This window comes from Dryobates pubescens, chromosome 4 (genome assembly GCF_014839835.1).
Source record: "Dryobates pubescens isolate bDryPub1 chromosome 4, bDryPub1.pri, whole genome shotgun sequence".
NCBI classification, from domain to species: Eukaryota; Metazoa; Chordata; class Aves; order Piciformes; family Picidae; genus Dryobates; species Dryobates pubescens.
In genome coordinates this window covers 23,243,122-23,259,867 of record NC_071615.1, presented here as the reverse complement: position 1 = coordinate 23,259,867, position 16,746 = coordinate 23,243,122, and the positions used below count along the sequence as shown (strand labels likewise).

Genomic DNA, 16,746 nt, shown 5'->3' with positions numbered 1-16,746 from the left:
ACCTATCAGTAGAATGGGGATTTAATCCTCAAATAGACCTTGGGACGATTCAAGTTTGTTCTTTGTTTAGACAAGGCTAATATGTATTCTTTCTCTTAATGTAAGAGATGCAGGCATTTACAAGTACAAGGCTTACTATCAAAGCTACTAGCAACTGGCAGAACTGAGAGAAGAGGAACAATGTTGTCTGCATATCTTGTCTAGATATAGTATCCATTACCCATTTCAGGCACTTAACACTGTCCTTGGAACTTGTCTTGCATTGTCTGTGATGAAGCAACGAAGTGCTTAAGAATACATTTCTGATGTTAACCCATAAATAGCAACAGGAATGCAATGGGGAAAAAAATATGTTGGTGAGCATTTTGATAACTGCCATCCTGGTAGAAAATCATGGAAATTTTTTTTTTGAGGGGGGAAGAAGAAGCAGTAAAATACTGAACTCACTAGTGGGCACTCAGTAATGAAGACTTAAACTCATAGAAACAGTGGTGTTTTCTTTCACTGAATAAGCTGTTCTGTGAGGAATTGAATTTAATTGTTTGCTCTTGCTGTAGCAGCTTTGGTGTTCTGCATTTATTGGTATATTTTTCCAAAGAATTTGCTGTTAGAAATTTAAATTAGAACATAGATGTGTATGCCACATGCATGCTTGTGTGTGTGATGCATTTTATACATACTATAGATACATGCATTCTTCCTACAGTATCTGCTCTCCTTTTAGCAGTTTCCCTGTAACAGGGATTGCTTTCAATTTATGCAGGATGCTGATGTCCTTAGGGGTTAGGTCTTCCTTAACCCTCTGTATATTGTTTTGGAAAGTATATTTAACTTTTGTCATTCATAGCCACAGCATGGATACAAAGGCTTTGCAATTGCCTTGCTTTCACAAAGCATGGATGGGTTATGATCCTTTCACAAGGGGTTTCCTTTCCTCCTGTTAGACTGGAAGGCTCTATCTATCTATACTTATACAAATATAGAAATATATCTCCTCACCCCCATGTATAATAACTTCTTTACCCATGGAAGAGTGATGATTTGGGAGGGCACAGAAGAAATAACTCTGGTTTTTTATTTATATATGCTATGGAAGGGACTGTGAAGGGAAGGGATGAGCACAACAAATGGCTTTTGAGCTGATGTATTGTGATTAACTCATGAAGGGTAACTTACTGGATCTTTGCTTGGCTGCTCTACGATGCTTCTAGTCAGAGTGGGGAATAGATGCCTGGCTCAATTTACTGACATAGGTGGACTGATTCTGGCAAAGCAGATTTCCTAAACAATGTTCTGTGGGAAAGAGCTTGTGTGCAATTTCTCCTCAGAACTGAACACAGCTGCAGGTTGCAACCATTCTTTTCATGTGCAAGGTAACATTTTCTTTGTTCTTATGCCTCCTCTTGTGAAACAAAGAAACCCAAAATACTTAAAACCTATTTCCCCTTTCCCCACAAAAGCCCCTTCAAAAAAATCTGTCACAAACCAGACCAAACCTCCACAGCAAAGTAAAGCACTGAATAGCACAACTTTCTCTCTTGGAGGAAACAACAAATGGTAATTGTTAGTTGCCTTGCTTTAGGCACTGCTGGGAAGTTCTTGAACATTACAGAAAAGAGCCTGCTACACACCTAAATCATGTTATTTCATCTATCTGCTCCTCTACAGGGAGAGGTCTGGGGGTTACTTTTTTTTTTTTTGGATGCTGAGGGCTGGTTTAGGGCACAACATGTAGTGAGCACGAGATGACAACATTGGGTCACAAAAAATAAGACTGACTTGACTTTTCCATCTAATGGCAGTGCGTACTAACATTCTAATGCATAGTCTTATTTATACTGATTAATGTAGTGTGACTGGGCAAGGAGGAGGGCATTCTGATCAGCAAGGTGTAAGTGATGAGGACTGGCATTGACAGGCAAATGGGAATGTGTACAGTTTTTTGACTGCTAGTGCTCCCTGAATACTGCCATCTAATGTGACCACTAAAATGCTTTAATTCACAATTTGTCTTTTCACACATTTTGACATCACAGTTATGCTGTTTATCCAGAAATCAATCTTTCCTTTTTGTTGACCTGCATATCTGGTAATAATTAAGGAAATGTGTGTCTTAAAAATCCCTTGAGCAGGTAATTGATTTTATTCAACTGCTTGTTCAGCAATATTGTTCAGAATAATATTCTGTCTCCTAAGGTTAGTTATGTGAGTTTTAGTACTTGTGAAAGTTGATAAGAAAAAAGCTCTGCTCTCAAGTCCTCAACTTCCCGAAAAATTTGCAGAACCCTACAAAAAATAATCCTGAAGGTTTTGTGCTGTGCTGGCTCTTCTCCAGCTTTTGTGGCCCACTTTGTGTGGAAATATGTCAGGGCTGACTGGATCACAGCATGAAACCTGATCCTGGTGTCAGTCTTCTAGCTGTCCTACATAATCTTTGTCTCTCAGAAGCTGCTGCTTGCTTTGTTTGTTTTGTTGTGGTAGGCTGTTTGTTTAAAGGTAGGGAGCCTTGGGCTTTAGGTGTAGAATTTGCCCCCTTAAAAGTCTCCCAACATGCAAACCATAAAGGTGATATGTAAAAGTGGCTTGAAGGATTTGGGGCAGCCACTAGCTGATCATTGGACTCATCACCTGAACAATTTAGGGAAGGGTAAACAGCATGGTGATGGGGAAATACAGAACAGCACAATGGGCACATTCCTGTGGTAGGTAGTGGAACTGGGAATTCTGTGCACATCCACAGTATTACAGCACTTTCATCTTTTGTGATCACAGTAGGAATTGACTGTTATGAAAGTGGTTCTGTAAACAGTACAGCAAATCTTTGAATGCAGCTCAGTGGTTGAAGATAGTCCATGTCCTGAAAATTTTGCAATATTTGGAGGGCACAGTGGATGTAAAGGAACCTGCAATGTTCCTCAAGTGAAGAGGGATTTCTTCTTGTAAAAACCATACAGATGGGCACTCTGTGGTAACTGGGGAGCTGCTATTACATTCGACTAGAAATACTTGTGAGTGTAATTATTTTGTCATTGCAAACTGGGGGCAGTTGTCTCTCACTTGGAACTGATGTAACCGACTGGATGAGGAGGGAGCAATCGCTAGTGCTATACGCGCCCCCTCGTGGTGGTATTACACTTATGACACACTGTAAGATGTCAAGATGTCACAGCGTCACAGTAAGAGAAGCCTAACTGGAAATTACAAGGCAGATGTGGAAGTGAGGCAAGAAATAATAAATAATAATAAACACCACCACCACCAAAAACAAACAAGAAACCAAACAACAAAAACCCCCAAACCAAACAATCTTAATCTCAGACTATTCCAGTTATAATTTTTTAGTATTTTTCTCCTATAGCTACAAATATCTGTGCACTTTCTTAGATTTACACACACACACCCTGCCCCCAAAGAGCAGATGGTTACAAGTTTCTCATCGTACGCTGAAGTATCTCCAGATGATGGAGAGTTAGTTGATAGGTACTAATAATGTTTCTGGAAAACCTCCTGGCAGAACAGGGGATGCTAGGGCACGTGAAAAAAAGTTTGGAGGGATGCATCTGGAACTACTGCCATCCCGTTGCTAACCCCAGCCAGTCAGCCATGCCTTGTGCATTCTGTATTGGTTTGTAGTGTGCTCTAGCTCAGTGTGGTCTAGAAGATTAAGAAGGAGACAGAGAAGTAATCATCTTTTAACAGAGCCTTTCACCTTCAGGGGCCTGGCTTTGTTGAAGGATCCTGGAGTGTAACTGCAAGTAGACTACTACATTGAGTACTGCTCAGTAAGGAAGGCTAAGTACCACTTTGGACATCAAAATTTGGGTTAAAGAGCTGTCAGTAGTTTCCTGGTAGGTCTTTTATGCGTTACTAAACATTGCCTCGTCCGTGGTTGTAAAAGCCATGTACTGGAGTATTAGATTTCCAGTGGGACAGTAAAGCTTTCATGCACAGTTGTTCAAATTACTCAAAATTCTAGCTTCCCAGACTTTGTGTGGTGTGTTTACCTTTTTCTTTTGTTAAGTTTGCTCCCTGCATTTTTGTGGATGTTTGGCCAAATGAGAAAAAACTGTTGGCTATATTAGATGACTGAGGATAAAATTTTATACTAAAATCTTTATAGCTTGGGATGCCATTTTTGCTCCTCCTCTCTCCCCTTCAGTAAGAGGCAAGCTTATTCCTGGCTTTCCCCCACGTTTAAGAGAAAGATATAGCAATCTGCTATCTGAAGGTATATTTGTAAAATAGCCTGTCATACTGACTGGTGTTGTGATACTTTTATATAAATGAGACCTTTCATATCAAAGCAGAAAGATAAAGGAGGTTGGAGTGCTGTTGCCTTGGCAACCTCTGAATCTTGTGGTCTTTGTGGTATAATCAAACACTAATCAAGGACCTGATTCAGTATTTATGTATGCAAAAGACCTATTGACAGTGGTAAAAGGTTTGAATGGGAAGGGAAACCAAGACTTTTAATTGGTAATACAGGTAATGCTCTTCAAAAACAGAGGGCAAACAAGAGAAAAACTACATAGATTATAACCACAACATTAAAAGCAGCCAGCCCAGGTTTGTGTACAAGAAAGATTCCCAGCATATTGCTGCAAGTGTAATTCCACTTGGGATTTGTGTGCAAAATATTGTTAGAAGGGTGTCAGGCACCGTTGTTTAGTGTACTTCAAGTTTTAATTGCACTTGAACAAGAAAACAATTAAACAATGTCTTAATTAGTGTGTTTGAAGAGTGATGATAGAGGCCCCTTTCTGTGATCTTTGCTTACAAGAGCAATTCTGTGGTGACAAGTAGCTACTAACTCTAGCATCTGGCTCTGACAAGTTTTTGTGGAGGGCCACATCAGGTGATGGGAGAATCAATGGTAAGGTTTACACAGAAGTGTGAAGGATTGGCTAAATCACTGTGACTGGATCACAGCAGATCTGGAGCTGTTTATCTGTCATCTGTGAACATAGTATGCTTATCTAATTCTTTCTGATCCCACATGCATTCTTGTTGCATTGAGATAATGTAATCATGGTTTCTCTACATTTGGGGGGAAACAAACAAACAACAGAAAGAAAAAAGAATGAGTCCAGGTTCTGGTTTTTTTTTTTTTTTTTTTTTGCCAGCCTGGGGGTGATTGTTAACAGATGGTTCCATCCATTAATCTTTTTGCCTTCTCTTAAAACAACCTATAAATCTGTTGTGGACTTAAGAAACAAAAATCTGCAAGTGGAAGTGGTTGCTTTTGTATGTCTGAAAGAAAGACCTTGCAGGGGGATGGATTATCATTTCAGCCAGTCAGATAGGAACCTCCAAAGGGGTTGTCTGAAGAGATCTGATTTGCCAGGGAAAAGCTCAAGATCAACAGAAGCTCCAGATTAATCTTAACATAACTTGAGGTGATCACCCAATGAAGGTTGTTTGAGGAGTTGACACAGTTTCCCTCCATCTTTAACGTGGGAGAAGGGGAACACCCTGATCCTGACTTAGGCAACCTACAATCAGAAGCACCCTTATGAAAGACTTGCCTGTTTTCATTATTCAGGAGGGGAACTTAAAGGGTGCCAGGATCCTGTCTTGGCTGCTCTAGTTTATAGACACAAGAAGAGCCCAACACTAAATCTTCAGCATGAATCTCCTAATTCAATGGGCCCAAACTGGATTCTCAGTACTGTATTCAGGAGGGATAGAAATGCAGTGTCCCTGGCTAGATGAGACCAAATGGAGGCAGGGTAGTAGGGAAGAATCTTAGGGGAGAGAGGGCACAATAAGCCCTGAAACCACAAAATGACTAATACACTAAGAACCAGGAATTACATTGTAGTGTGACCATTCCTCAGCAGAGGATGGTGCTTAGAAATTTAATAATAAACTAAGCAGTTGCTTGTTAAAGTAACAAGAAGTCTTTTGAACTGAAAGGACATAATATACAGTAGCAGATGAATAAAAGCCTTGGAGTTTAGCTTTATATGAGTGACTGCTATTTTTAGAAAGAGATACAAACTCTGATAATTGAGGAGGAAGAGTACGGTGTAATATAATAGTAGGGAAAACTTATAGCAGTGTTTTCAGTACCTTGTTAATGAAGGATTTGCACACTTGCCCTTTAAATATGTTTTCTGCAGTTTCGTATAACTCAGCAGTACAAAAGTGACTGTTAAGTTAGATACTTAACATTTGTTTTAAATGTCTCCTCTGAAGATATGAGTAAGGGCACAGGAATAGTAAGCCTTTGAGAAAAAAATTGTTAATTCAGAATAGAATATTTTGGTTTAGTGACAGCGTATGTGCACACAACTGGAATGTATGTCTTCATTCTCTTACACTTTACTCTTGCATATGTACTGAAATAGCAGTGCTAGACTAAGGGGCAAAATTCACTCAGTCTCCATCAGAAGAGAAGGGCTTGATGCATTTTATCTCAGTGCTAGCACCGCTTTAGTGTGTGTTTTACAGTGGTGGAGTTGTACAACCTGCTTAACTTTCAGCCACTTACAATAGTTTGTGAAACTAACCAGATCTCATGCTTCCTCTTTCATGGGGTGGCTGGCATATCTGATGTGCATATGGAAATAGAAAGAGGCTGTAGTCATATGACTGTATTGTAACCTACAGGAGATGTAATAAAACAAGGCAAAGATGAAACCACTTTCAGTTTCATGCTTTCTATTGTAGTCCTAAGTGATATTTTAGTAATTCACAATATAGCAGTTGAAGGGATTTCTGTTCTTGCTCTCTGCTTTGCCCTTTTCCAGACCAGATTTTCAGGAGTGGGCAGTACCAGTTGGGCTCCTGTTAAAAGCAGTCTTATTCATGCAGTACACTGGTGGTGTGTTGGTTTTTTTTGTTGTTGTTTTGTTTTGGGTTGTTTTGTGGTGGTGGTTGGGGTTTTTCTTGGGTGGGTTTGTTTGTTTTGTTTGGGTTTTTTTTGTGTTTGTTTGTTTGTAGGTTGGTGTTACTATTTTCAGTTAAGGAAAATAAGTAAGTATCAACACCACTAAGTACCCTTCCACATCATTTTAACCATAGAGAAGGGCAACAAAGCTGGTGAGGGATTTGGGGCACAAGCTCTGTGAGGAGAGGCTAAGAGAGCTGGGGTTGCTTAGCCTGGAGAGGAGGAGGCTCAGGAGACCTTATTGCTCTCTACAACTACCTGAAGGGAGGTTGTAGCCAGGTGGGGGTTGGTCTCTTCTCCCAGGCAGCCAGCACCAGAACAAGAGGACACAGTCTCAAGCTGCACCAGGGGAGGTTTAGGCTGGATGTTAAGAAGAAGTTCTTCACAGAAAGAGTGATTTGCCATTGGATGCCCAGGGAGGTGGCGGAGTCACTATCACTGGAGGTGTTTAGGAAGAGACTGGATGGGGCTCTTGGTGCCATGGTTTAGTCAATTAGATAGTATTGGATTGGTTGGACACAATGATCTCTAAGGTCTTTTCCAATCTGGTTAATTCTATTCTATCTGATTTCTATTCTTTTGGATAGATAGGTATTTCTATTTGATTCCTTAGTCCCTTCCCAGACTTGTAATATCAGGTGATAGCTCAAACAGGTGATTATTTGCATCCCATCCAGCAATGAGAACACATCTGGCAGCTCTGTTGTAAGAGCACTGTTACACAGCTGCCAAAACTAGCCCTCAGCTCTTAGAACAAAGAGAAGAAACCCAAGTGGCTTTGCTGCTGTATGGTTTACTAGATGAGAATACAGGGCAACTTTTGTCAGAGACTTAACACTGAGCTGTACATGTTCAAGGCCCACTGAGGACCGAGGTCTATTTGAACCCTAGTGCTCAGCCTACAGAAACAATCAAAGCTGTAGGGAGGGAGTCTGTTACAGCTCCATATGTTGAACTCAGGCTGAGCAAGGATTTCTTCTTCCCTAAGTCACTGGCAGAGAAAGATTGCCTGGATCTCCAGAGGTGAAGTAGTTTCCACACTAGTTGTTTCTTGCTTGAAATCCTTTTAAGTGTAATGGAGGGTCCAATCATTTCTCCATGTGGTAATACACATAATAGCACAGAATGAAGCTGTAGGGAATAGGTAAAGTGGAGAAAAATATTGTGAGGAAATAAAATCAGAAGAGATTGACAGATTCAAAGTAAAGGACTGAACTTTCCAGGGAGAGCAATGCAAGATGCATTTTCACTACCGTATGCAGTGCTCTCTGAAGGTACCTTAGCTAGCTTAGGTATTAGGAGTGCTATGACCACATGTAAATGTGGTACGTAATTAAAACTAAAAGCTGTCTTGCAGGGACTAGTTAGCATGACCATTCTTTTGAGATTCAAGTAAATCACCTAGAGTGGTGAGGTGTGTAGATGTACTCCTTACAGGGCAAGCAGAGGTTCCATTTGACCAATGTCTTAAATATTTTGCATGCCGTCTGTCTAAAAACTGAGGGTCACTCCACCTTCCAGTTCAGATAGAGAAAGCAAACAAGCTGTTTTCCAACATTAGTGTTATTAAAAGCTTCCCACAATAAATCATTGTTTGCATATGGGAAACATCTAAAAGGGCTTATTTTCTAACTGAAAAATGACAGATACAAAGGCTGTGATGATTCAGTAGGATTGCATTCTCCACTTTATTACCACAGATTCAATTGACAGTAAAGGATACATAAGTGTTCTGTCTGAACAAGGGCTGTACTATTTAATTTCTAAGGTTTTCAAATAGATACAGCATGTTACCCACAGCAGTGGATATCTTGCATCATTGTTGCAAGTCTCACAGCTTGTAGCAAGACCGAGACTAAAACTAACCCCTGTTTCTTCTCCTCCAAAAAAAGTGATACAAATTTTTTTAGGGGGAGTGAGGGGGAGCTTAAGTTCATATGAATTAAAAAGGCAGTTGGGGATATGCCTCAGAAAATCATTCGTTCTGTTTTGGGGAAGAATTGAAAAAGATACCTAAATGCTCCTAATCTGGACATAATTGTCATCTTGATTAAAGGATTATACTAAGGTAAAACTCATGCATTGGGATGGTATTTCCTACTATGAATGGTAAAGGTAGAAAATGAAAGTAACAAACATTGGTGCAGACACAGGAGCAAAGAATCATTTAAAAAATTCTGTTATTATTAACCTGTACTTTTGTAATAGTCAAACCCAGTTAATCTGAAAAGCAAGTCAAATCTAGGACACATTTTAAAACCAATCATTGAACTCTTTTCAACCACCTGAGCTAATGGAAAGTGTCCCTGCCTGTGGCTGGGTTTGGAACTAGATGATCCTTGAGGTTCCTTCCAGCCCTGACAATTCTATGATTCTGTGATTTTTCAGAGTGTAGGAAGCCCAAGGGAATTTACACTGAATCTGTCTCTCCAGTGGACCCTTGTTACATATTTGAAAGGGAGGTAAATTAATAATGCTTCATCAGGTGTATTTTCCAGCTGGATAATTCCCAGCATTTATTGGTGTATAGGGTTTGGTTCTCCCCAGGTGTAGGGTTTGTCATTTCCCCTTTGAACTTCCAAGGCTCTTGTTACTCTCTTCTCCAGCTTCTATTTTCTGTATATTCCAGTTTTTCTTAAATGTGGTCAACATTTTTGCTATCTTAATAGTTCTTGACTACTTCGAGGGGGGTGGTGGTGGGGTGGTGGTGAATACCACCAACCCTACAACTCTACAAAAGCAACAGAACCTTACTCCTCACCATATGCTTTGCAGTGGCGACCTCTAAATCTGTAGTTTATTCTTTGACAAAAATAGAGTATGCATTCATAGCCTATTTACAGTCAAATATTTTTCATTCTGAGCTATGGCAAATTGCTATGCTCTTGATGTATTTTGTTTCAGCTAGTGCATCCAGGTTCCTGGCTATGTAGTATGTGTTTGCCCAAACAGCACATATTTCCCCCTGCTTAAATAGAACTAATTGCTCTTCCTTCCTTCACTTTGGAGTCAGAACATATCGACTAATATTTCCAATGTCCTTTCATACCTGCCTGGAAAGAGAAGTGCTTTTAATAAGAAAGGAGATTTTGAAGACACTCAACACAGTTAATTTAGTTCTAGTTGGCTCTATTGACACTGTTCTTATAAAGCAGCAGCTGTGCTTCTGAGCATTTGTGCACCCCTTCATTATGTTCTCTCACTGGTATATGCACATTAATAACCAATGATGGAAGGACAAAAAAAAAAAGAAGTTTGAGTTACAAGGTGAACTCCAAAGTACAGCTTTCCTAAAAGTGTCATAGATCATTTTTAATAGCCTGTGGATCAAAATGAAACCCAATATACTTCGCAGGGGAATTCAGTAATTGAAGCATCCCAGAAATGTGTAAATACTGCAGTCCTGTGGTCACTAGAAACTGCATTCAGTTTTTGGCTTTTACCTGAATAAAAGCTATCTCCTTCCATCTTTTCATTTTGTTACAAATGGTAATTGTATTTTAAGATACAGACTTAAATTTATTTTACCTGATATCTGGGGGGGTGTTCCCCCCAGAACTCCTTTTTATTTCCCTTCTACCTCCTAATTTTCTGGGAAATGGGAAAAACAGTTATTCAAAAGTATTTCACTGTCTCCAGTACACTTATGCCAGGGCTATCTCCTCTCTGTGCTGAATGTCAGGTCCCTTTCTGCTAGACAGCTTTCCAGCTACACTTTCCCAAGCCTGTCATGCTGCATAGGGTGGTTGTGGCCCTGGCTGGAGGTCAAATGCTCACCAAGCTGCTCTATCACTCCCCTTCTCAGATGGACAGGGGAGAGGGGAAAATAAAACAAAAAGATAGAAGAAGTTTTAATAATGCAAAGCGTTATTAAAACTCTGTAGAGCCTCCCTACCCTTGTGCAGATCAACACTCCCACCTAACTTGGTGTCATCTGTGAACTTACAGATGACACACACTGTGTCCTTATTGAGATCATCAATAAAGATGTTAAACAGAAGTGGTCCCAACACTGACCCCTGAGGAACACCACATGTGACCAGCTGCCAGCTGACTTTATTGACCACCACTTGGCCTTCTTGAACTTGGCCTTGGCTCATTGATCTAACCTGTCCACATCCCATTGTAAAGCTTCCCTACCCTCTAGCAGATGGACACATCCACCCAGCTTGATGTCCTCTGCAAACACTGAAGGTGCACTCAATCCCCTCATCCAGATCATTGATAAAGATCTTAAAGAGGACAGGCCCCAGTACTGAACTGTGGGGGACACCACTAGTCACTGAGCACCAGCCAGACTTAACTCCATTCACCACCACTCTTTGCGCCTGGCCATTCTTTTATCTGAAGCAGAGTGCCGTGAGTTTCTGAAGGAGAATGTTGTGGGAGACAGTGTCAAAAGCTTTACTAAAGTCCAGGTGGACAATGTCCATGGCCCTTCCCTCATCCACTAGATGGGTCACCTTATTGTAGAAAGAAATCAGATTAGTCAGGCAGGACCTGCCTTTCATAAACTCAAGCTGACGCTGAAGGGTTTTGTTGAATTGCTGTTCTGTGTTTTATACAGGGGATAAATTCTATTCCTGTGTCAAGGTGGTGGAAAGAAAGCTGAATTTTGCAGCAGATAGAAAAAAAAATTGGAATTAAATTCTAGGATGCCTGGCCAAATTGAGACCCTTGGGCATGTGTTGAATTACAATCATGGAGCTCCTATGCTAGATACAATCAGATGTGGCATTTGGTGCCATGGTTTAGTGGTCATGAGGTCTTGGGTGAGAGGCTGGACTTGATGATCTTTGAGGTCTTTTCCAACCTTATATGATTCTATGATCCTGTGATTCTAGGGCTGCAGTGTGTGATTGTAGCAGGATGGGCTGGGTGCAGGGGTGGTGTGGACCCAGTATGATGCCTCTTCATTTTCAGCAATATAGCAGTACACTATTTATTACATAAGAAGATATGCTAGTTATTCAAAACTTGCTTAGTTTTACTGTATTGCTGTTTTGTGTTTTTTTTGTGCTGTTGCTGTGTGAATTGTTCCTGCTATTTTTCATCTAATTGGCTGTGTAAGGCTTTCTTATTAATGCTCTAAGTGCAAGTAAATCATCAAGAAAATCTGTAATATCAGCAAAGTAAAAAAGGCAGGCTGACCCCCCAAATTAGTCCTTGGCAAAGATGTAAATGAATACAAAACCCCTAAGTCCGTTTCTAGCAATTTTTAAGTGACTGTATATTCTTAGCCTTTACTTCATTATAGATTAATGGGTGCTTCTTCTGTTCAACTTTTACATTGACTTCAATAGGTCTAGCCCCTTACCACTTTTAATACCGGTGCTTGGTTTTCTGAAATTTCCATGGTATGCCCAAATTATCCAAAGATTCAGTGAGCCTTTTTGAATCTTGGGTACAAGCTATCCAGACCTGTGGATCTAAAAAATGGCCTCAGTACATCTATAACACTCTAATAGCTGCTGATAGCTTAGAAAGTTCTTCACATTTGTGGTAGGAATTCCTCCTTGTGGAAGCTGTAAGGTTGTTATTGAACACTTCTGCTTTGCCTGTGTTTTTAGTGATTAACCATAGGCAGGGCTTTACTCATCCCTAATGTACATAGTAAGGTGTTTCTTCTTTCCTTAGTCTTGTCAATGAGAAGTTTCTTTTCCTTATGATAAATATTTTTCCACATCACATCTGTATTGACAACTATCTGATCTGTTTTCCCCTTTCCATTTGTCAAATACTGCTTTGCCAATAAATGAGAGTGAGCTTTTGATAAAGCTGTCTTCTTTTTTGATTGAAGTATCACAGCCTTTGTCCACCTCATCTCTTATTAAAGAGCTTTAAGCTTTCATCTATCTTTTCCACCTGAAGATTTTTGGAACGCCCTTGGTGACCCAGGCTATCCCTTTGCTTTGGCTGCAAGTGGCTGTAGTCAGGTTGTGATCAGTTCACAGAGGCAAGCGATGATTTATAGACAAATGATTAATTTCTCTGTGCTGATATATGGCTGGAAATGAAGATGCATCACACTGGATCCATACCACCCCTGCTGATGAGTTGGGAGACAGAATATGTTGCTGTACAAAACTGATTGTTGCACGAAGTCAAAGACTGTCTGGACATACTAGGTCAGTCGGTGTGTGTTAATCATGGGATGAAGTGACTAGGGAATGCACAACCAGTGCTGGATATCCAGTTTGAACTGCATCTTTGATGCCTCAGTTGGAGTAATATAATGCAGCTTTCCACAGAGAGTGTGGATATAGCATCTGTGCTTGTGAATGAGGTTAATTTTCACAATCAACAGCAGCTATGAGGTCATGTCAACATGGAGTGTTCACTGTTCAAGATGCCAAAGTGCTCTCCTGGAAGCAGTTAGGGATGGTGGTTAGTACCTGTCTGTAGGACCTGCCCTGAACGCCCTGCTCTGGGTAGCACGCGTGGAAGATCTCCAGTGTCGGTAGCTGTGTCAGGACTCTGAGCTCAGGTCCAGCTGGCTGAAAACCTACATATGTATTTGGGGATTGCCTCTAGAGTACAGCTCTTCCAAGAGGGTTTTAACCTGCAGCTGATTAGAAAGGCAGGTGACGTTTGGGGGGCACCCCAATGACAGCGATGTGTTGGAACCGCTACTTAGCACGCACGCTGTTAATGGCTGCTTGGTGGAGTCAGGGTCGGGGCAGACGGAAGATCTTTGAGGAGGGGAAGAAATGTCTGCCAGTTCTTAAATCAACAAACTTTCCTCAGTGATACTGCTAGCTCTGTTTTGGAAGCATGAGCTGTTAAAGAATGAACTGGAGCAAGCACAGATTATCTCCCAGTTTCCAGGTGGCCCTGGTGCTCACTTGCTGTCTTTCTTTCTCTCCTTTCTTTTTGTGTAACATTATGGATTGCTTATAAGATTCAGACTAGAAAGTTATTTTGAATAAGATATTTCAAGAGATCAGTGTCTAACAAAATATGAAAGTGCTTGTGAAGATTTTACAGTTCTCTCCTTCCTAGGCATTTAAGCACCTTATATCTGGTCTGAATCCAGTAATATTTGAGAAGCTAGCAGGTGGTTTTAATAGCAGTTGAGTGTTGGGTTTTGTTTTGGCTTTGCTGCCTTTTGTTTTTGTTTTATTCCTGAGAGATAATTCAGTTGATGGTCTGGATTTCAGATGTGGAAGGAAGCCTAAAGACATCTCTTCTGTCTAGTCGCTCTAGGTGGATTGTAGATACTGCACACTATCTACAGAATTGTATTTTTGTACAATAAAATACAAAACACACAAGAGTGACTACAAACTACTGGTAAGTCATAGTGTCAAAGTGTCTTTGCCTGCTTCTTGACCTGGCCTCAGAAGACAATGGGGGGAAGCAGTATCTTTCCATTGTAAAAGATAGGTCGTATTTTCTAAAGATTAAGGCTTCTTCCAAGTGTCTCCTAAAATGCCTCCTACTAATCTTTGATGAAGTTTTACAGTATTGTTATTTTATATTGAAAGTATGACTCCCATTTTTTAACAGTATGGGGTTTTGTTTTGGTTTAGCCTCTTTAAGTTCATCAGTGTGAAGATAGTTTTTTGTGCGTTGAGTCACGGTGTGCTTTCTGAAAGGCAAGGCCTCGGTTTGAGGCCAGGCAGATCCTCTCTTGCCTACAAAGGAGGCAAAAGAATAACACACATATGGATTGCAGAAGTGATGGAAAGTTTAAATGGAAAAGCAATTAGTGCTTTACAGAAAACTATAAGCATAGTGACAAAAGAGGTCCCAAAGCATACAGAACCCCAAAGTGTACCCAAAAGCCTTCCAACATTTCCCTTCTCCCCACTGGCTGGTCTCTGATGAAGATACTACTTCACTATGCAGGTCATGCTTTCTTTATATCCCACAGAATCAACCAGGTTGGACGAGACCTCCAATATCAAGTCCAACCAATCACCCAGCCCTAACTAATCAACCAGACCATGGCACTAAGTGCCTCATTCAGTCTTTTCTTAAAACACCTCCAGGGATGTTGACTCCACCACCTCCCTGGGCAGCCCATTCCAATGGCCAATCATTCTTTCTGGGAAGAACTTCTTAATATCCAACCTAATCTTCTCCCTGTGCAGCTTGAGACTGTGTCCTCTTGTTCTGGTGCTGGTTGCCTGGGAGAAGAGACCAACCCCCACCTGGCTACAACCTCCCTTCAGGTAGTTGTAGACAGCAATAAGGTTTCCCCTGAGCCTCCTCTTCTCCAGGCTAAGCAACCCCAGCTCCCTCAGCCACTCCTCACAGGGCTGTGCTTCAGACCCTTCAGCAGTTTAGTTGCCCTTCTCTGGACACATTTGAGCAATTCAACATCTTTCCTAAACTGAGAGGCCCAGAATTGGACATATACCATAGTCGTGGGCTATCAAAACTAGCATAATCATGAAACATCTGTCTTTCATCATCTGTCAGCATTTTCATGTTCCCTAAGCCTTTCTGAGGTCTTCTAAAAATGATTAATCTCCCATGTTAATCCTTCTGCTTCTCAACTTTAAATCGGGAAATCACTCCCTAAATTTGTGCAGTTCCGCAATTTAGGCACTAGATGGTGATCAAGACCAGCTCAAGGTTTAAACTCTCACCTGCTTCCCAAAGTCACAGCTGACAGTGGAAAATGAACGTACCAGACCGACCGACCTTCCTGCCAAGCTTTTAGCCGTTTGTCTCTATTCATGAATGATTAATCTATTTAGCAGAATCCTTGTAGAATACCGTAGAAATGGTTTGGCGGTGCTGCTAAATTAATATTTCCCGTTGCAACTGTGCTTTTTATGATTTTAAAAAAAAAATTAAATAAATACATAGGAAGTACTTCTGGGTGATCACAAAATATCTGTAAAACATCCCATATCTTTCAGATGGGTTTAGTGGTAGTTCTACAATACAGAAATTAAAAAATGCCAGTTCTTAAAAGAGTTTCTACAGACTGAAGCCCAGTCTCTGGAGGTGTGAATTGATTACCAGTGGTTAATATGAAGTCATCATGGAAAAAGGGGATAGCTACTCTTACATTGTTATAAGATTGAAAACAAACCAAGGAGGAATCATTTCTGTACTGCCCACTCTGTACCTTGGGAATACTACTGGCTTCAAAGGGAAAGATTGCAAGATGTGTTTTGGATTCTCTAACTGGAAAAATACATTCCACTGAAAAAAAGAATCCATCAAAAATATTTCTTTTACTAACAAATCCAGTATAGTTTTCAGGAATGGAATCTTGCTGCTTCCAGTGTGAGAGAAGGCTTCATGGGGGATGGCTGTGGCAAAAGATACCGTGCTGTGGAGCCACCTTGACATGTGGAAAGACAGAGGAGATCTAAGGGTGTGTTGAGTAATGGCATGGCTTAAATTAGGCTTGACTTGAGAGTCTTCATTTTTTTGCTTCCCGAGCAGAACAGGCCTTATCCCAAAGGATGAATGAAGAGATCCTCCTTGGGCAATGATCTTGAGTTCAATATTTGTGACGCTCGGCAATTTCTCTGAGGCAGCCTAACCACAGAGTATTAGGGGTTATGAAGCTGGATAACAGCAAATAAATATTTGCTCACAGGCAATTGTAGGGTTAAAAAAGGCAAAAGGAAATTCAATGCAGCTGCAACATGTTTTACACTGGTGATCCATGTAACAATGAGGAAATGCATAGAAAACTAAGATTCCAGACAACTGAGTTGATGATGTGATTCATACACTGGCTTTTTAACTCAGCACTCAGCCCAGTTATAATGAGAATCATTTGAGGGAAGGAAAATAATAGCAGTTTGAAGCTTGTGGGAGGGCAGTAGCCTGTAGCCATGCTAGATGTGGAGTCAATTGTTCTGTAGCACATTGGAGAAATGGAG

The 16,746-nt window shown here is 40.7% G+C and overlaps 1 protein-coding gene across 1 annotated transcript in view; it reads left to right on the top strand.

Moving 5' to 3' along the window:
- The window catches only part of GADL1 (glutamate decarboxylase like 1), an 81,779-nt gene that overhangs the window by 52,062 nt on the left and 12,971 nt on the right, over positions 1 to 16,746 (top strand). The gene's annotated exons all lie outside the window — the stretch shown is intronic.